Source organism: Arachis hypogaea, chromosome 7 (assembly GCF_003086295.3).
Source record: "Arachis hypogaea cultivar Tifrunner chromosome 7, arahy.Tifrunner.gnm2.J5K5, whole genome shotgun sequence".
In the NCBI taxonomy this organism is placed as follows: Eukaryota; Viridiplantae; Streptophyta; class Magnoliopsida; order Fabales; family Fabaceae; genus Arachis; species Arachis hypogaea.
This window is the reverse complement of record NC_092042.1, coordinates 49,696,674-49,719,416: the sequence shown is the minus strand read 5'-3', so window position 1 is coordinate 49,719,416 and position 22,743 is coordinate 49,696,674. Positions and strand designations below refer to the sequence as shown.

The 22,743-nt window shown below is 39.2% G+C and overlaps 1 pseudogene; it reads right to left on the bottom strand.

Annotated features, from left to right (window-relative positions):
• Positions 1-13,094: 13,094 nt before the first annotated feature.
• LOC112701451 (2-hydroxyacyl-CoA lyase-like) lies at positions 13,095-22,101 on the bottom strand (annotated as a pseudogene).
• Between the last annotated feature and the right edge of the window lie 642 nt (positions 22,102-22,743).

Sequence of the window (22,743 nt, the reverse complement as noted above, 5' to 3'; positions counted from 1 at the left end):
ATGCCATGGTATTGAACACCAAGTTTTTGGATTCATTACCGGGGATTATTTGATTCGTGAAAAGTATTGATCACAATTTCGTGCACCAAGTTTTTGGCGCCGTTGCCGGGGATTGTTGAGTTTGGACAACTGACGGTTCATCTTGTTGCTTAGATTAGGTGTTTTTCTTCAGATTTCTTTAAAAATGAATTCTAGAGTTTCATGATGATCTGTTGAAATCTGGCTGGCTGAGAAGCCATGTCTAATCTTATTGGTCCGAGGTTTCAACTTATCATCACAAGAGCTTGTTGATTTCTATCAAACCTGCTATTGGAGTAATGATCTGCTGAGGCTTGGCTGGCCATTGGCCATGTCTAGTGTTTTGGACCGAAGCTTTCTTTGAAAGCTTGGCTGGCTGTGAAGCCATGTCTAATTCCTGGACCGGAGTCTTAGACTAGCATTGCAATGATTCCTGGAATTCAAATTAAGAATTCTGAAACCTTTATTTTCTTTTCCACTTAATTTTCGAAAAACACAAAAAAATTTACAAAATCAAAAAAAAAAAACCAAAAATATTTTATGTTTCTTGTTTGAGTCTAGTGTCTTATTTTAAGTTTGGTGTCTTGCATGCATTGTTTATTTGATCTTGGTTCTATTTTCAAGTCAATAGTACAGGGAACTGAAGATTCAGAACATGCAGTAGAGGAATTACACAGAAAAAGATGGGCGTTCAAAACGCCCAGTGAAGAAGGACAGACTGGCGTTTAAACGCCAGCCAGGGTGCCTGGCTAGGCGTTTAACGCCCAAAAGGGTAGCATTTTGGGCGTTAAACGCCAGAATGGATACCATTCTGGGCGTTTAACGCCAGGATGGCACAAGAGGGAAGATTTTGTTTTCAAATCAATTTTTTTCAAGTTTTCAAAGTTTTTCAAAATCAAATCTTTTTCAAATCAAATTTTTTCAATCAAATCTTTTTCAAAATCAATTTCTTTCCCTTTTCAAAGATACTTGCTATCAATTAATGATTTGATTCAACATTTCAAGTATGTTGCCTTTTCTGTTGAGAAAGGTTTAATGTTTGAATCATATCTTTTCTTGTTAGTCAAGTCATTAATTTTTAAAATCAAATCTTTTTTAAAAATGTTTTTCAAAACATATCTTCTCAATCACATCTTTTTAAACTAATCATATCTTCTGAACCACATCTTTTTCAGAATAGCTTTCAATCAAATCTTTTTGATTTCTAATTTCAAATTCTTTTTCAAAAATCACTTGATTTCTTTCCCACTTTTATTTTCGAAAATCAATTAGTGTTTTTCAAAGTGTTTTCAAAATTCTTTACTTAATTTTCGAATACTACTTCCCTTCTTCTCACATCCTCCTATTTATGGACTAACACTATTCCTTAATGCACAATTCGAACTCCATCTCTATTGATAAGTTCAAATTTTCTACCTCTGCCTTCTATTTTTCTTTTCCTCTGACACCTCAAGGAATCTCTATACTGTAACATAGAGGATTCCACATTTTCTTGTTCTCTTCTCTTTCTTATGAGCAGGAGCAAGGACAAAAGCATTCTTGTTGAGGCTGATCCTGAACCTGAAAGGACCTTGAAGCGAAAATTAAGAGAAGCTAAGGCACAATTCTCTGTAGAAGGACCTAACAGAAATCTTCAAAGAAGAAGAACACATGGCAGCCGAAAACAACAACAATGCCAACAATGCAAGGAAGGTGCTGGGTGACTTTACTGCACCTACTCCCGATTTCTATGGGAGAAGCATCTCTATCCCTGCCATTGGAGCAAACAACTTTGAGCTTAAGCCTCAATTAGTTTCTCTAATGCAACAGAATTGCAAGTTCCATGGACTTCCATTGGAAGATCCTCATCGGTTTTTAGCTGAATTCTTGCAAATCTGTGACACTGTCAAGACTAATGGGGTTGACCCTGAGGTCTACAGACTTATGCTATTCCCTTTTGCTGTAAGAGACAGAGCTAGGACATGGTTGGACTCACAACCTAAAGAAAGCCTGAACTCTTGGGAAAAGCTAGTCAATGCCTTCTTGGCAAAGTTCTTTCCACCGCAAAAATTGAGTAAGCTTAGAGTGGAAGTCCAAACCTTCAGACAGAAGGAAGGAGAATCCCTCTATGAAGCTTGGGAAAGATACAAACAATTAATCAGAAAGTGTCCCTCTGACATGCTTTCTGAATGGAGCGTCATAGGTATTTTCTATGATGGTCTGTCTGAACTGTCCAAGATGTCTTTGGATAGCTCTGCTGGAGGATCTCTTCATCTGAAGAAGACGCCTACAGAAGCTCAAGAGTTGATTGAAATGGTTGCAAATAACCAATTCATGTACACTTCTGAAAGGAATCTTGTGAACAATGGGACTAGTCAGAAGAAAGGAGTTCTTGAGATTGACACTCTGAATGCCATATTGGCTCAGAACACAATATTGACTCAATAGGTCAATATGATTTCTCAAAGTCTGTCTGGAATGCAAAATGCACCAAGCAGTACTAAGGAAGCTTCATCTGAAGAAGAAGCTTATGATCCTGAGAACCCTTCAATGGAAGAGGTGAATTACATAGGAGAACCCTATGGAAACACCTATAATCCTTCATGGAGAAATCATCCAAATCTCTCATGGAAGGATCAACAGAGACCTCAACAAGGTTTCAACAACAATAATGGTGGAAGAAACAGGTTTAGCAATAGCAAGCCTTTTCCATCATCTTCTCAGCAACAGACAGAGAATTCTAAGCAGAACCACTCTGACTTAGCAACCATGGTCTCTGATCTAATCAAAACCACTCAAAGTTTCATGACTGAAACAAGGTCCTCCATTAGAAATTTGGAGGGACAAGTGGGTCAGCTGAGCAAGAAAATTACTGAACTCCCTCCTAGTACTCTCCCAAGCAATACAGAAGAAAATCCAAAAGGAGAGTGCAAGGCCATCAACATGGCCGAATTTGGAGAGGAGGGAGAGGCAGTGAACGCCACTGAGGAAGACCTCAATGGACGTCCACTGGCCTCCAATGAGTTCCCCAAAGAGGAACCATGGGAATCTGAGGCTCAAAATGAGACCATAGAGATTCCATTGGACTTACTTCTGCCATTCATGAGCTCTGATGAGTATTCTTCCTCTGAAGAGGATGAGTATGTCACTGAAGAGCAAGTTGCTAAATACCTTGGAGCAATCATGAAGCTAAATGACAAGTTATTTGGAAATGAGACTTGGGAAGATGAACCCCCTTTGCTCACTAAAGAACTGGATGACTTGTCTAGGCAGAAATTACCTCAAAAGAGACAGGATTCTGGGAAGTTCTCAATACCTTGTACCATAGGCACCATGACCTTCAAGAAGGCCTTGTGTGACTTAGGGTCAAGTGTAAACTTCATGCCTCTCTCTGTAATGGAGAAGCTAGGGATCTTTGAGGTGCAAGCTGCAAAAATCTCACTAGAGATGGCAGACAACTCAAGAAAACAAGTTTATGGACTTGTGGAGGATGTTCTGGTAAAGGTTGAAGACCATTACATCCCTGCTGATTTCATAGTCCTAGAGACTGGGAAGTGCATGGATGAATCCATCATCCTTGGCAGACCCTTCCTAGCCACAGCAAAGGCTGAGATTGATGTTGATAGAGGAGAATTGATCATCCAAGTGAATGAAGAATCCTTGGTGTTTAAGGCTCAAGGATATCCCTCTGTCACCATGGAGAGGAAGCATGAAGAGCTTCTCTCAAAACAGAGCCAAACAGAGCCCCCACAGTCAAACTCTAAGTTTGGTGTTGGGAGGCCACAACCAACTTCTAAGTTTGGTGTTGAACCCCCACATTCAAACTCTAAGTTTGGTGTTGGGAGGTTCCAACATTGCTCTGAGTATCTGTGAGGCTCCATGAGAGCCCACTGTCAAGCTAATGACATTAAAGAAGCGCTTGTTGGGAGGCAACCCAATGTTATATTTTATCTATTCTCTTTTATTATTTTATGTTTTCTGTAGGTTGATGATCATGAGAAGTCACAAAATCAATTGAAAAAGCAAAAACAGAAAGAAAAACAAGAAGAAAAACAGCACACCCTGGAGGAAGAACCTACTGGCGTTTAAACGCCAGTAAGGCTAGCAGTTGGGCGTTTAACGCCCAGTCTGGCACCATTCTGGGCGTTTAACACCAGAAAGGGGCACCAGACTGGCGTTAAACGCCAGAAAAGGGCAAGCACTTGGCGTTAAACGCCAGAAATGGGCACCAGCCCGGCGTTTAACGCCAGAATTGGCCAGAAACGCATTTTTGCATGCCATTTGGTGCAGGGATGACTTTTCCTTGACACCTCAGGATCTGTGGACCCCACAGGATCCCCACCTACCCTACCACTCTCTCTCTTCTTCACCCATTCACCAATCACCTCAACACCTCTCCCCCAAAAACCCTTCACCTATCAAATCCCATCTTTCTCTTCACCACTCACATCCATCCTTCATAAAACCCCACCTACCCCACCATTCAAATTCAAACCACTTTCCCACCCAAACCCTCCCATACATGACCGAACCATCACCCTCCCCCACTCCTATATACACCTATCTTCACTCCTTCATTTTCACACAACATAAACACTCTTTCTCCTCCTTTGGCCAAACTACAAAGCCTCCCCTATCTCCTTCATTTCTTCTTCTTCTACTCTCTTCTTTCTTCTTTTGCTCGAGGACGAGCAAACCTTTTAAGTTTGGTGAGGTAAAAGCATTGCTTTTTGTTTTTCCATAACCATTTATGGCATCCAAGGCCAGAGAAACCTCTAGAAAGAGGAAAGGGAAGGCAAAAGCTTCCACCTCCGAGTCATGGGAGATGGAGAGATTCATCTCAAGGGTGCATCAAGACCACTTCTATGAAGTTGTGGCCTTGAAGAAGGTGATCCCCGAGGTCCCTTTTAAACTCAAAAAGAGTGAATATCCGGAGATCCGACATGAGATCCGAAGGAGAGGTTGGGAAGTTCTTACCAACCCCATTCAACTTGCCCATGATGCAAGGAGATGAACACCCTTACACTAGAAGGGTCAACTTTGATCAAAGGTTGGACCAAGTCCTCACAGTCATTTGTGAAGAGGGCGCCCAATGGAAGAGAGATTCAAGAGGAAAGCCGGTTCAATTGGGAAGGCATGACCTCAAACCCGTGGCTAGGGGATGGTTGGAGTTTATCCAACGCTCAATCATTCCCACTAGCAACCGGTCCGAAGTTACTATAGACCGGGCTATCATGATTCATAGCATCATGATTGGAGAAGAAATAGAAGTTCATGAGGTTATATCCCAAGAACTTTATAAGGTGGCGCACAAGTCCTCTACCTTGGCAAGGTTAGCCTTTCCTCATCTCATTTGTCACCTCTGTTATTCAGTTGGAGTTGACATAGAGGGAGACATCCCCATTGATGAGGACAAGCCCATCACTAAGAAAAGGATGGAGCACACAAGAGATCCCACTCATCATGAGATCCCTGAGATTCCTCAAGGGATGCACTTTCCTCCACAAAACTATTGGGAGCAACTAAACACCTCCCTAGGAGAATTGAGTTCCAACATGGGACAACTAAGGGTGGAGCACCAAGAACATTCCATTCTCCTCCATGAAATTAGAGAAGATCAAAGAATCATGAGAGAGGAGCAACAAAGACAAGGAAGAGACATTGAGGAGCTCAAGCACTCCATAGGATCTTCAAGAGGAAGAACAAGCCGCCATCACTAAGGTGGACCCGTTCTTTAATTTCCTTGTTCTTTATTTTTCTGTTTTTCGAATTTTAGTGCTTATGTTTATCTATGTTTGTGTCTTGTGATCATTAGTATCTTAGTGTCTATGCCTTAAAGTTATGAATGTCCTATGAATCCATCACCTCTCTTGAATGAAAAATGTTCTTAATTGAAAAAGAGAAGAATTGCATGAATTTTGAATTTTATAACAGTTTAATTATTTTGATGTGGTGGCATTACTTTTGTCTTCTGAATGAATGCTTAAACAGTGCATATGTCTTTTGAATTTGTGGTTCATGAATGTTGGCTCTTGAAAGAATGATGAAAAAGGAGACATGTTACTGAGGATCTGAAAAATCATAAAAATGATTCTTGAAGCAGAAAAAAAGCAGTGAATACAAAAAAAAATATTCGAAAAAAAAAAGAGAGAAAGAAAAAGAAAGAGAAAAAGAAAGAAAAAGAAAGAAAAAGAAAGAAATAAAGTTGTGATCCAAGGCAAAAAGAGTGTGCTTAAGAACCCTGGACACCTCTAATTGGGGACTCTAGCAAAGCTGAGTCACAATCTGAAAAGGTTCACCCAATTATGTGTCTGTGGCATGTATGTATCCGGTGGTAATACTGGAAGACAGAGTACTTTGGGCCACGGCCAAGACTCAATAAGTAGCTGTGTCCAAGAATCATCATACTTAACTAGGAGAATCAATGACACTATCTGGATTCTGAGTTCCTAAAGAAGCCAATCATTCTGAATTTCAAAGGATAGAGTGAGATGCCAAAACTGTTCAGAGGCAAAAAGCTAAAAGCCCTGCTCATCTAATTAATACTGATCTTCATAGATGTTTTTGGAATTCATTGCATATTCTCTTCTTTTTATCTTATTTGATTTTCAGTTGCTTGAGGACAAGCAACAATTTAAGTTTAGTGTTGTGATGAGCGGATAATTTGTACGCTTTTTGGCATTGTTTTTAGTATGTTTTTAGTATGATCTAGTTAGTTTTTAGTATATTTTTATTAGTTTTTAGTTAAAATTCACTTTTCTGGACTTTACTATGAGTTTGTGTGTTTTTTTGTGATTTCAGGTATTTTCTGGCTGAAATTGAGGGACCTGAGCAAAAATCTGATTCAGAGACTAAAAAGGAATGCAGATGCTGTTGGATTCTGACCTCCCTGCACTCGAAGTGGATTTTCTGGAGCTACAGACGCCCAATTGGCGCGCTCTCAACGGCGTTGGCAAGTAGACATCCTGAGCTTTCCAGCAATATATGATAGTCCATACTTTGCCCAAGATTTGATAGCCCAAACCGGCATTCAAAGTCACCCTCAGAATTCCCAGCGTTAAACGCCGGAACTGGCACAAGGATGGGAGTTAAACGCCCAAACTGGCATAAAAGCTGGCGTTTAACTCCAAGAAGAGTCTCTACACGAAAATGCTTCAATGCTCAGCCCAAGCACACACCAAGTGGGCCCGGAAGTGGATTTTTACGTCATTTACTCATCTCTGTAAACCCTAGGCTACTAGTTCTCTATAAGTAGGACCTTTTACTATTGTATTGAGATATCTGGGTAGCTACCTTTGTTCTTATGCTATCTTAGATCATTGGGAGGCTGGCCATTCGGCCATGCCTAGACCTTGTTCTTATGTATTTTCAACGGTGGAGTTTCTACACACCATAGATTAAGGTGTGGAGCTCTGCTGTACCTCGAGTATTAATGCAATTACTATTGTTCCTCTATTCAATTCTGCTTGTTCTTGTTCTAAGATATCACTTGTTCTTCAACTTGATGAATGTGATGATCCGTGACACTCATCATCATTCTCACCTATGAACGTGTGCCTAACAACCACCTCCGTTCTACCTTAGATTGGGTGAATATCTCTTGGATTCCTGATACACGATGCATGGTTGATCGCCTGACAACCGAGCGCTCGCCTGACAACCGAGCCAGCCATTCCGTGAGATCAGAGTCTTCGTGGTATAGGCTAGAACTGATGGCGGCATTCAAGAGAATCCGAAAGGTCTAACCTTGTCTGTGGTATTCTGAGTAGGATTCAATGATTGAATGACTGTGACGAGCTTCAAACTCCTGAGGGCGGGGCGTTAGTGACAGACGCAAAAGAATCACTGGATTCTATTCCGGCCTGATTGAGAACCGACAGATGGATAGCCGTGCCGTGACAGGGTGCGTTGAACATTTCCACTGAGAGGATGGGAGGTAGCCACTGACAACAGTGAAACCCTTGCATAAGCTTGCCATGGAAAGGAGTAAGAAGGATTGGATGAAGACAGTAGGAAAGCAGAGAGACGGAAGGAATACAGCATCTCCATACGCTTATCTGAAATTCCCACCAATGAATTACATAAGTATCTCTATCTTTATCTTTATGTTTTATTCGTATATCACCCATATCCATTTGAGTTTGCCTGACTAAGATTTACAAGGTGACCATAGCTTGCTTCATACCAACAATCTCTGTGGGATCGACCCTTACTCGCGTAAGGTTTATTACTTGGACGACCCAATACACTTGCTGGTTAGTTGTGCAAAGTTGTGTTTATGCCATGGTATTGAACACCAAGTTTTTGGATTCATTACCGGGGATTATTTGATTCGTGAAAAGTATTGATCACAATTTCGTGCACCAGTTGCTTCTTTCAGAAGCATAGAAGTAGTCATTCTGGGCTACCATTTCAATGACATCTATGGCTTCTTCAATAGTTTTCTTCTTATTTAGAGATCCTCCGGATGAATGGTCTACAGCCTTCTTTGACTCATAAGAAAGACCTTCATAGAAAATGTGAAGTTGAACCCACTCATTGAACATGTCCGGTGGGCATCTTCTTGTTAAGTCCTTGAATCTCTTCCATGCCTCATAGAGAGTCTCACCATCTTGTTGCCTGAAAGTTTGCACATCAGCTCTCAGCCTGTTAATTCTTTGAGGAGAGTAGAATCTTGCCAAAAAATTGTTCACCACGTCTTCCCAATTTGTTAAGCTCTCCTTCGGGAAGGATTCAAGCCATTTAGATGCTTTGTCCCTGAGTGAAAAAGGGAACAAAAGTAGCCTATAGACATCCAGATGGACTCCATTAGACTTCATAGTGTCACATATTCTCAGGAAGGTGGTTAGATGTTGATTGGGGTCTTCTTGGGCACTTCCTCCAAATGAGCAGTTGTTCTGAACAAGGGTGATGAGCTGGGGTTTTAATTCAAAGTTGTTGGCATGTATGGTGGGCTTTTGGATGCTACTTCCACAGTTTCCTGGATTTGGATTGATGTAAGAGCCTAGAACTCTCCTCTCTTGCCCAGCATGATTTGCAGGGCCTTCTCTGGCATGGTTGTGAGCTTCTTCTTCATGATGGTTTTCCAAATTCTCCTCCATGTTTGTTTCAAAGTACTCTTCCTCTTCCTCAGCACCAATAACTCTTTTCCCTCTTGCTTCCCTCCTTGATCTATGAAGGGTCCTCTCAGGTTCTGAATTAAAGGAAGTTGAAGCTCTGCCTCTTCTCCCTGTCATACAACTAACAGAGCACACAACAAGAGATAAAATAAAGTGATTATTCTTATTAGAGTGATTGTTAATGTGAGTGGTGCAATTTATCAAACAGTTAGTGGGTTAGTGAGCAGAATTGTAAGTAAATTCAAAGAAAAGAAAATAAATAATGAGGGGATATGGGGTGAGGAAGAAACTAAATAAACTAAAAGTAAATGACTGGATAAAATAAACAAACGAAAGAAAAATGCTCAATCTAGTGAACTTCCAACTTAATCATTGTTGATACAAAATCAATCCTCGGCAATGGTGCCATAAACTTGATGCACGAAAACTTGTCTCTCAACAAATGTCCCTTCTGCAAGTATACCAAATTATCGTCAAGTAAAAACTCACAATAGAGTGAGGTCGAATCCCACAGGGATTGGTTGGTCAAGCAACTTTAATTGGTAGAATATGCTAGTTGAGCTAAACAGAGTGTAGTTGATATTACAGGAAATTAAATGGCGGCAAAGTAAATTGCAGAAAATAAAGTGCAGAATCTTAAATGGGGAATTGGAGAGATGAACATGGAACTAAATGACAGAAAGTAAAGAGAATTGGTAAGATCAGAGATGGGGAATTCATTGGGCTCAGGAGATGTTGTATTCTCCGGATCAAATTCATTTTCATCTCTTCCTCAATCAAAGCATATATTGATCTCCTTGGCAATCTTAAGTGATTGGGTTCCAATTCCTTGGCAACCCAATCTCTCTAAGCTTGAACAATTTTCCAATTCCTTGATTTAATTGCTCATAGGAAGAGATGAAGTGTGGTCACTGATTATACCACATGTATTTCCAAATCAAAGTGTTAGGAAGATTACATGTCACTATATCCGCCCAAACCCCAATTTGGTCCAACATGAGAAAGCATTTCTAGCATCATCTCCTCATCCCTTTTCCAAGGCTCAAAGGAGATCCAATTATGGAGAGTTTCTTTTCCAAGATAACTAACCAATTGAATTAAGATCGAAAGCTTTCTAGTAAATCAAAAGAGAAGAAAGAAGAAGAAGAATGAAAACTATAATTGATCCATCAAATTACAACAGAGCTCCCTAACCCAATGAAAGTGGTTTATTTGTTCATAGCTCTGGAAATGGGAAATGGCAGAAAAGAATACATGCTTAACTAGAAAATGCAGAAAAGTAAATATACAGAGGGTAGTTCTCCAAAGTGCCAAAAGCCCTTCTATAATTCAAAACTACTCCTATATATACTACTCTTCTTGGTCTTCTAGTGAGTTCTTCAAGTCTTGGATGTGGGCCTTATATATTGAGTTGAAGCAGTTACAATCTTTAGTAGGCTCAACTTGCAGGAAAGTGTGAGTTAGGCATGGGCGTTAACGTTAAGTGAAATTGTGGGTTCGAGAACCTTAGTGGCAATCACCTTTTTCACTAACAATCCAACCCCATATAGTCCACGTTAACTTCAACGTTAGTGGCACTAACGTGACCACTAATGTTGCCTTATGATCCTTCGTAAGCGTTATTGGGAATCACCTTTCCCAATAATGTTGCCTTGTGCCCCTCTTTTCCTACGTTAGAGTTCACATTAGTATAACTAACGTGACTCTTAACGTGGCATGCCTATCTCCGAGAGCATTAGTGACACTTACCTTTGTCACTAACGCTCCAAACGCCCCTCTTTCCCACGTTAGAGTTCACGTTAACTAGGTTAATGTGGCCACTAACGTGGTAGTGAATGCCGTCTCCAACGTTAGTGACAAAGATGAGTGTCACTAACGTTGGCTCATCAATCTCAGCTCCACGTTAACTTTCACGTTAGTGGTCTTAATGTGACCACTAACGTGGGCAATGCTAGCTTGATCCAACGTTAGTGACAAAGCTGAGTGTCACTAACGTTGGTATTGTCTTCCCTTCCACGTTAGAGTTCACGTTAACTAAGTTAACGTGACTCTTAACATGGCCAATTACCACTTTTGTAGCATTAGGGGTGTTCACATTTACTACTAACGCTGGAGCTCTCTTTATCTCCACGTTAACTACCACGTTAATGTAGTTAACGTGGCAATTAACATGGGCTTATGATGGCTTCGCAGGAGTTATTATCGACCATCTTTCTCATTAACGTTGCAAGCTCGTCTCCATTCCACGTTAGTGGTCACATTAATTAGATTAACGTGGCTACTAACGTGGTTCTTCCTTGCCTCCTTTGTCTTGAAATCAAGCAAATAGAGTGCATCAAAGCTCTAGCCCAAGTCATGAGATTATGCATCATCAATTAGTCATTCAATCCTTGCAAAATCCTCATGAAATCATGCAAAATTCACAATAGTTGCTTGAATTAAGGTGTAGGTGTATTTTCATCCAAAACTTGCCTTATTCACTAAGATAATGCATGAAACTACCATAAAACAGTAAAGAAAAGGTCAGTGAAACTGGCCTAGATGCCCTGGCATCAATCATAATCATACAAACTATTAAACTAATATTAATCACGTAAATACTAATAAATTAATAAATAATAATAAACTTACATAATTAGGATGCCCCAGATAATTGACAACATGATTTTCAAGAGACGTATAATCACGTACTATTATAAATATATTAATCCCACTCTCAACTTTAAAACTAATTCAAAACATTCCTAAACACCAAATCCTACCACTCCTTTATCACTCTCAAAGTAAATAATGAAAACTATCACAGCACCACCACTATTTTATAATACATCTGCTGCCAACTCCCAATGTCCCACATTAATGGTTGCAGTTCTCGGTGCAAGGCTTCCCTTTTGCAGCGCAACACGTGGTAACACGCAGCTTGCGTGCCGCGCAGGATGCTGAGACGTGGACCACTGAGTCCAACACGTGGTTTGTGTACTACACAAATGTTGGACACGTGGTTGGACCAGGCTTACACACAGCCTACATGCTGAGTTGGCATTGACACGTTGCGCTCGTGTCTTTGGTGGACACGTCAACATGTTACCTGCGTCGTTAACTGCATGTTAACTCCCTTTTCTGACAGATCTATAATTCTGTAAAATATCTTAAACACCCATATTCAAGTAAAGCACCACTCATTTCTACATATGTAAAATAAGTTCTGACAAAACAATATACAATAGCCAATTACATTTATTTATTTTAGGTTTAATTACTCTGCAGGTCCCTATACTTTCACCAAATTTTCAATTAGGTCCCTATACTTTTTTTTCTTTTCAATTGGATCCCTATACATTATTTTTTTTTTCAATTTAGTCCCTGTTAACGTTAAACGTCAAAAAAATGTTACTGAATTGTGAAATTTCTTATATACCCTTAGGGACCCAATTGAAAAGAAATAAAATATAGGGACCTAACTGAAAATTCGATGAAACTATAAATATTCAATGAAAGATATTCTTATAATCCCTATTCAATGATTCTACGACATGAAAGATATTCCTATAATCTTTTTTATTTTGTCACTATCATTCTTTTGCTTATTTTTATATAAATTGTACCAAAAATAGTTTTTGTTTTTTTTTTTTACTTTCAAAATACCTTATTTTTAAAGAACATATAGAAAAAAAGGAATGGATAAAATAAAATAGAAATAGTAGTAATAAATGTATGTAGAATTCAATTTCCATTATTCAAGTATTTATTATGATCATATGATATTTTACATTTGTATGGATTCATGAAATATAGTTTATGTCTTTATCATATCATTGTACACCATGGAAAACCACAAGGTTATCTAATTTGTGTTTTTAAAATTTGAAATCTAAAAATAAAAACCATAGAAAAAATAATTTCAGTGTAATACAGGTAATATATAAATCAATTCTTGTGTTGTAGCCTCCCACTCCCACTCTCTGAACCAGCATAGGATCAACAATAAAGAGCAGACTTGAGTTCATCAGGTGTCCCAACAAGATAGTCCACCAAAAGCTTCAATCAAAGCATGGTAGCCTGTAGCCTGCTTTTGAAACAAAGGAAGTCGGAGCAGGATCATCTTTGTAAGGTCCATTCAACTCTTTAGGGGTTCTCTGGTCACCACCATATACACCTCCAGAATTTTCACTCCACATTCCTAGATTAAACCATTACAAACAGCATCAATAGTCACCGACTCTTTTATAATTTAGTTTCCAAAAGAAGAGACTCTTGCAAACAATCTTGACGAATTCAGGACAACAAGATTCGTTTATAATTTACCTTTACCACTGCTCAGTACTTAGTACTCACTAGTAACTAGTAAAAAAATCTCATAGAACTTGGAATTTTGGGTTGTCGCATAGTAATTACACCAGCTTATGTAATTCTATCTATTACAAAACTACTAGCTATAGATAGAAACATAAAAGAGTTCATGGAAGATCCTAGTTCAAAACAATTGCAGTAAAATTTTATGCTAGCGTGAATCAATAGAATCAATCATCATATTCTCAATTTTATACACTTTTCATACTGGTTGTTACTTAACAATGTTGTATAGACTAAAATAAGAACCATTCTACTATATGACAGATGAAAATATAACTAAAGATAAGGGCATCAATAAGTATGGGTTCAGCAGTATATACCTCAACTTCAACGGTACTAAATCCAAATCCAAAATTCCTTCAACTACAAAATAAGTCAATCGTGATAAGCTACTGCAGCAGCAATACAATAACCGAGGCCAACCCCTATGGTCTCCCAAGTCCCTGTATTCAACCTAGTCCTGGGCTCTGTCTGAACCAACATAGCCCTACCTACATCTATGGTGTTTGCACCCTCAGACACCACTACTGGAGTCGGGCTTCTGACTATAAGAATTGCATCTCTTATGATCCTCGTTGGTGTTAAGAAATTAAATGGCACAACATCCTTAGTAATCTGAGCCTCCATCTTTGGAGCATTATCCTTAGACTTCTTCTATATAGCTTCTCCCACAGGTGGTTCCTGGTCAAACAAAAAGATCATCCTTAATCTCCTTATTCAGAGTCTCTACAACTGTTTTTGCATTACCAACCAAATCCAAATAGGTTTCCTCAGCTCAATCTCTTCCTCATTAATATATATAATATTATAAACCTTAAACCATTATCTCAAAAAAAATTCAAAAATCAATTCAAAAAATAGGTATTCAACCACTGCTATATTTTTCGTAATCAACTCAAAAACCATTATCTCAAAAAAATTATCATATGCTTAAATATGTTTCATCAACTTTGAAAAACAAACTAAAAATTTAACTCGTTACCTGTTTTGGCATATTGACTTCAGGCAGCGAGGGGTGGCCCGGCGAGGCACAGCAAGGGAATGCCACGAACCTATGGATGAACAATGTGGAGCAGAGCAGAGCAGACTGACAAACAATATAGAGCAGATCAGAAGCGACGGAAGACCACCAACCGACATACGCTTACAACACCATGGACGACGACGCAGATGGACGATGAAACCAACGAACGGAGGAGAAGCGCCAAGAACTTACTGTTCCCTATTTCACCGTGAGAGGAGAAAAGAAGATAAAGAGATTCGTGAAGTGAGGAAGAAAAGAAGAAAAAGAAGAACAAAGAAAGAAAGAAGATGGAGTGCGTATTTGGCTAGGCGGGCAACGGGTTCACGATCGTGGTGGCGGAAACGTCGGCAGTTCACAGCATCCTTGTGCACAACTCCAACAAAGACAGAGAAAGTTAGGGCTGGCAAGGAATCTCTCATTTTGGGGACCAAGGGCTGTTTTGGTATTTCAAAAAAATAGAGAGTTGTTTAATTAGTTATTATAAATTAATTATGAGAATATTCTATTTTTTAACGAAATATTCTGTTATTTCAAACGGTTTTGTAACGACAGGGACTAAATTGAAAAAAAAATTAACATCTAGGGACCCAATTAAAAGAAAAAAAGTATAGGGACCTAATTGAAAATTCGGTGAAACTATAGGGACCTGCAGAGTAATTAAACCTTTATTTTACTATACAATTAACCACACATAGCTAAAGCAATTATAATAATAACTACATTCAAATTAATAAATCAGATAAATTAATAAATTTGTGTTAAAAATAATAATAACAAAAGCAATCATAATAACAGAAGCAATAATAATAACAACTAGTGTTAAAAATATATAATAAATTTGTTATCAGTTTAAATTTATTATCTTGTTTAACTAAAATTTATATTTAATAATAATAACGAAAGCAATAACAATAACAAAACTATATCATAATCATACAAACTATTAAACTAATATTAATCAAGTAAATACTAATAAATTAATAAATAATAATGAACTTACATAATTAGGATTCCCCAAATAATTGATAACATGATCTTCAAAAGACGTATAATCACGTACCATTATAAATATATTAATCCCACTCTCAACTTTAAAACTAATTCAAAACATTCCTAAACCCCACCCTCACCACTCCTTCATCACTTTCAAAACAAATAATGAAAACCATCACAGTCCCATCTCCAATTTATAATACATTCGCTGCTAACCCCCAACGTCCCATATTAAGGGTTGCTATTCTCGATGTAGGGCTGCCCTCTTGCGATGCAACATGTGGCAACACGCAGCTTGCGTGCTCTGCAGGATACTGCACGTGGACAGCTGGTACACGAAATCGTGATACACAACTTCGTGCAATTGACCAGCAAGTGCACTGGGTTGTCCAAGTAATACCTTACGTGAGTAAGGGTCGATCTCACGGAGATTGTCGGCTTGAAGCAAGCTATGGTCATCTTGAAAATCTCAGTTAGGCAGATTCAAATAGTTATGGGGTTTTGATAATTAAAAGATGAATAAGAACATAAAAGCTATGGTCATCTTGTAAATCTCAAGAATGCTACCTGGTGCACGAAATTATGATCATCAATAGAGCCATCAACATGGTATGCACAATTGCAATCTCAACTCTTTATCACAACTTCGCACAACTAACCAGCAAGTGCACTGGGTCATCCAAGTAATAAACCTTACGCGAGTAAGGGTCGATCCCACGGAGATTGTTGGTATGAAGCAAGCTATGGTCACCTTGTAAATCTTAGTCAGGCAGATTCAAATGGTTATGGATGATATACGAATAAGGCATAAAGATAGAGATACTTATGTAATTCATTGGTGAGAACTTCAGATAAGCGTATGGAGATGCTTTGTCCCTTCCGTCTCTCTGCTTTCCTACTGTCTTCATCCAATCCTTCTTACTCCTTTCCATGGCAAGCTGTATGTTGGGCATCACCGTTGTCAGTGGCTACAATCCCGTCCTCTCAGTGAAAATGTTCAACGCACCCTGTCACGACACGGCTAATCATCTGTCGGTTCTCAATCAGGTTGGAATAGAATTCATTGATTCTTTTGCGTCTGTCACTAACGCCCAGCCTTCAGGAGTTTGAAGCTCGTCACAGTCATTCAATCATTGAATCCTACTCAGAATACCACAGACAAGTTTTAAACCTTCCGGATTCTCTTGAATGCCGCCATCAATTCTAGCTTATACCATGAAGATTCCGATTAAGGGATCCAAGAGATAAACATTCAAGCCTTGTTTGCTTGTAGAATAGAAGTGGTTGTCAGGCACTCGTTCATAAGTGAGAATGATGATGAGTGTCACATAATCATCACATTCATCATGTTCTTGGGTGCAAATGAATATCTTAGAACAAGAATAAGCTGAATTGAATAGAAGAACAATAGTAATTGCATTAATACTCGAGGTACAGCAGAGCTCCACACCTTAATCTATGGTGTGTAGAAACTCCACCGTTGAAAATACATAAGTGATAATAGTTATCATTGGCTTCGGCCCCAAAGAGGGAACCAGAAGAACCAAGATCTGATCTAAGAACTAGACGTCCAAAGATGAAAATACAATAACAAAAGGTCCTATTTGTAGAGAACTAGTAGCCTAGGGTTTACAGAAATGAGTAAATTACATAAAAATCCACTTCCGGGCCCACATAGTGTGTGCTTGGGCTGAGCATTGAAGCTTTCATGTGTAGAGACTTTTCTTGGAGTTTAACGCCAGCTTTTGTGCCAGTTTGGGCGTTTAACTCCCATTCTTGTGCCAGTTCCACCGTTTAACGCCGGGCAGTTTTGAGCTGATTTGGAACGCCAGTTTGAGCCATCAAATCTCGGGCAAAGTATAAACTATTATACATTGCTGGAAAGCCAAGGATGTCTACTTTCCAACTTTGTTGAGAACGTGCCAATTGGGCTTCTGTAGCTCCAGAAAATCCACTTCGAGTGCAGGGAGGTCAGAATCCAACAGCATCTACAGTCCTTTTCAGCCTCTGAATCAGATTTTTGCTCAGGTCCCTCAATTTCAGCCAGAAAATACCTGAAATCACAGAAAAACACACAAACTCATAGTAAAGTCCACAAAAGTGAATTTTAACTAAAAACTAATAAAAATATAATAAAAACTAACTAAAACATACTAAAAACTACTAAAAATAATGCCAAAAAGCGTATAAATTATCCGCTCATCACAACACCAAACTTAAATTGTTGCTTGTCCCCAAGCAACTGAAAATCAAATAAGATAAAAAGAAGAGAATATGCAATGAATTCCAAAAACATCTATGAAGATCAGTATTAATTAGATGAGTAGGGCTTTTAGCTTTTTGCCTCTGAACAGTTTTGGCATCTCACTCTATCCTTTGAAATTCAGAATGATTGGCTTCTATAGGAACTCAGAATCTAGATAGTGTTATTGATTCTCCTAGTTAAGTATGATGATTCTTGAACACAGCTACTTTATGAGTCTTGGCCGTGGCCCAAAGCACTCTGTCTTCCAGTATTACCACCGGATACATACATGCCACAGACACATAACTGGGTGAACCTTTTCAGATTGTGACTCAGCTTTGCTAGAGTCCCCAATTAGAGGTGTCCAGGGTTCTTAAGCATACTCTTTTTGCCTTGGATCACAACTTTATTCTTTTTCTCTCCTTTTTTTTCGATTTTCTCCCCTTTTTTTCTCTTTTTTTTGAATATTCACTGCTTTTTCAAGAATCATTTTTATGATTTTTCAGATCCTCAATAACATGTCTCCTTTTTCATCATTCTTTCAAGAGCCAACCATTCATAAACAACAAATTCAAAAGACATATGCACTGTTTAAGCATACATTTAGAAAACAAAAGTATTGCCACCACATCAGAATAATTAATCTGTTATAAAATTTAAAATTCATGCAATTCTTCTCTTTTTCAATTAAGAACATTTTTCATTCAAGAAAGGTGATGGATTCATAGGACATTCATAACTTTAAGGCATAGACACTAAGACACTAATGATCATAAGACACAGATATAGATAACATAAGCATGGAAATTCGAAAAACAAGAAATAAAGAACAAGGAAATTAAAGAACGGGTCCACTGATAAACGAAATTTAGCATGCCGATTTAGAATTCAAAGATGAATATGATCGTGAGTATAGTCTAATCGACACTTAAATTTCGTACCAAACAATCCTACAATCTATATCCGAGAGTACTAGTCTCCCGAGTCGTCCTCCCTTGGAATTGCCAAAGTGTGCATCTTATTGATTAGAAAGCCTTGTTAGGATTCTTTGAAAGTTTTAGCAAAGTAGTAGGAAACAAACAATCAATCATTAAAAGACTTGGCTTAGGGTTGACATTAGAATTTATATCCTTATAGTTCTTTTAATGATGATAACAATTAGGCCTTGCCTCATTTAGTTATCCTCTAGGTATAGAGGAAAGTCAAATGAAAATAATCAACTTGAGTCACAAGTCCTAGCTTCACCTCATGGGAATCTAGCTTTAGTGCACTCCAAGTCAATTGGCAATCCCTAATTCCAAATCAACAATTGACACAACTATTCAACTTCTTCTAATGGCCCAACCCTATGCCAAGTGAGAAATTTCTACTCCATAACTAGTGTTGACATTTTATCAAACATTTGATGAGCAAGAAAGAAAGTCATAGTAAAATGAGATGAAAAGTAGAATTAAAAGTATTGCAACACAAGGAACTAACAACAAGTATCAAAGAGCAACAATGAGGATCAAATTCTCAAAGTATTGATGAAATCCAAAACCACAAAGTTGAATTCTAGATCTAAGAGAATTTAGCAATTACAACTACTACTTGAAATTGGAGAAGAAAATCTATGACATGAACAAAATAAAGTGAGAATTGCAATGGATCTCACCAAAGAGTAATTGAAACTTCAGAAATTGGATGAAGAAGAACCCAAGTGAGAGCTTGAGATCTCTCTCTCCTCCTCCAAGAGTGTAACTAACTATCCCCCAAAATATATAAAATCTAGAAAAATGAACTAAGAGTCCTTAACCCTTGCTCCTTTGGTCCTCTTAAGCTTTTCCCGCCAAGGAATTCCCTAAAAATGGGATTCCCAACTAACTCCACGCCTAAGTCACGTGGCTCCTTAAAAAAATCATATTCGAACATCGGCGCGCACGCGCAAAGTACGCGCGCGCCACCTAGGCATCTTGTACTGTGCGCGGAGGCGTGATGTACGCGTGCGCGCAGATGAAAATCATGGCTTAGCCGCTACGCAAGCCGGCTCGTGGCTTCGACCTGTAGTTGCTCTATCCACGCGGACGCGTCAAGTGCGCGCACGCGCCCATGCTGAGGTTTCCAAGGCTTAATTCTCGTGCTCCCTTCCTTTGCACCCGTCCTCCTTCTCTCTTCCGGTCCATCCCTGCCCTATATTCTGAAACCACTTAACACACAAATCACGGCATCGAATGGCATCACGAGAAGATTAGAAATGTATCTAGTTTAGTGCAAAATAAGCATGTTTTCATCCATGGGGCAAAACTAGGAAAGGAACACAAAATCTTGTATTTTCATATAGAAAGTGTGTGGAATCATTGATAAAACCCCTGACATCAACACAAGATAAACCCTCAAAATGGGGTTTATCAACCTCCCCACACTTAGATTCTAGCATGTCCTCATGCTTAGAGAAATGCAAAAGAAACGCAGAAGACCGAGGGATCACAAAAGTATAAGACTCATGAAGTGCAACCTACTTCTATGAATGCAACTATGACTAGTGCTATTATCTACTTGGTTAGGAACAAATCAACCTTCCCATGACATATGCGAGCATATGGGACACGATGGTGGTCAAAGTATGGGACTTGCCAATTTTTAAGCATCAAATGCGATATATGCAACCTTGCATGAGGAATGCTCGTGAGAGCCGGGAATCAAGGAATTGAGCATCGAACCCTCACCGAAAGTGTTTACACTCTAGCCGCTCGGTGTTTGGGGTTGATTCACTCAATTCTCCTCTAATCATGCTTTCCAAGATTTGTTTTTCTTCTAATAGCCGACAATTATTCAATGCATGCATACAATTATCATGAGGTCTCTTCTTTAGGTTGTAATGGGGCTAGGGTTAAGGTAGGATGCATATTTGGCCAAGTGAGCTTGAAATTTAAATCTTTTATAGGCTTAGACTTCCCACCTAACCTATGACATCCTATACAATTAAGTTCTAACCTAACTACCCGTTTTTCACTTTTTCACATACTCATGCACTTTCGTTTCACTTCACAACACTTGTGCATTGATTTTATTGAGCTACACTTTGCTTTGGGGCATTTTGTCCCCTTTTTATTTCTTTCTTTTCCTATTTTTCTTTCTTCTTTTTTTTTCTTTTCCTATTTTTCTTGTCTTTTGCATATTTATTTCTTTTCTTTTCTTTTTTTTTCTTTTCTTTTTCTCATTTTTTTTATATACAAGAACATCAATGCATAAGGTTTTACATTTGATCAATACATGAGTATGTACCCAATTCCCAATATTTTCAATAACAATACAAAATTACCCTTTTATTCACCTAATGTCCCAAGGTTCCCACACTTGAATGATACTCACACACTCTAGCCTAAACTAATCAAAGATCCAAATAAGGACATTTATTGTTTTTCGCTTTAAGGCTTGTAATGTGCTAAATTAAGAACAAAAAGGGGTAGGCTCAAATTTGGCTAACAAAGGAAGATAAAAGGTAAAGCCATTTGGGTAAGTGAGCTAATAAAATGATGGCCTCAATCATATAAATGCATGAATACACAGAATAACGGACACAGAGAATCAAACAAATCAAGGGTTACAATCACAGAAAGAGAATAATGCACACAAGAAGGAGAATAAGTGGTTATAAGATGTAACCACGCAATTAGGCTCAAAACTCACTAGCTTGTGTTCTTACTCAAAAATCATGTTCCAAAATATAATTCTTCATGCAAATTTGGCATCAAAGTATTTTAAAATTGGCAATGCCACGGTTGCCCCAAAGCATTGGTTTCCTAAGAAAGAGTTTCATTGTTCCAACCAAGTAAACTTATCATGCGAATGGTGCCAACTAAAACCTAATCATGCAACCTATCCTAATTATGATGGAGATCAAGGAACAAGAATTTATTCGGGTGTTACCTACGGAGATCGGTCGGCCAACCTCCCCACACTTAAAACTTAGCACGGTCCTCCGTGCTATAGGTTAGGCGCAATGGGTGGTCGAGTCCCGAGTGTCCCTCATCTCCAATGTCATCGGTATCCCCGCTTGAAGTTGCGGTGGACGTGGAGATATCTGGCTCCTCCATAGGTGGTGTGACTACGCTTAGAAGTCTCTTCACATGAGCATATCGGCGTTGGTTACGCCTCTCATAACGGTCCAATTTCTTGTGAAGGTCTTCAAAGCGTTGGGTGGCTACTTTTTGTGGTGTAGATGATGTGGTAGTGTTGCGTGTTGGTGTGGGTAGTCCAATGTCCTTGGTGAATTCCGGAGGCCTGAGGCACCTCTTGGTCGGAATGACATCGCCTTCGACCGGAATTGAGGTTTTCCTATCCTTTGCCTCTCGGTTGACGCCGGCCCTTGCAACTAATTCGGTCACCATAGCGGGGAATGGTAGATTTCCTTTGGCATGAATGCGCCCCATGGATTGGCGAATGGCATGCGAAATGTTGACCGGTTTCTCGGTTAAGATGCACTATATCAATAAGGCATGCTCGGCGGTAATGGATGACCCATGGGTGCTCGGGAGCACGTAGTGAGCTAAAATTTGGGCCCATGCCGTAGCTTCTTGAGTGTGGTAGCGGGCATCCAAACCCTTTGGTCGTTGCTTTATGGTCCCCCGAATCCAACATGAGTCGGGTAAAGCAATTATGCAGAGGATAGCGCTCCAATCGAACGCACGGTCATCACATGCAGTCAAGACTTCTTGGTAAGCATCATAGTTATCTGTCAACGGCTCAATCCCAAGGACTTCTCGGATGGTGTTCACTGTGACCGACACTTGCTTCCGGCGCACAAATACTGATGTGAGAAGGGGTGAGTGGTAGTTGGAATAGAATTCCACCACCCACGAGAGATTGGCCTCCTTTGGTTGCCTCAAGAGGAACCTCCATTGCCTCCGGTCAATGTGTGGCATCACTATCGGAGTGTGGTGAGCCGGTAGGACTAGAAGGGGCTCCGAGTGATAATTCCGTTCAATCATTCTTGAGTAAATAAGTTCGCAGTAGCGGTTAGGGAACTTATT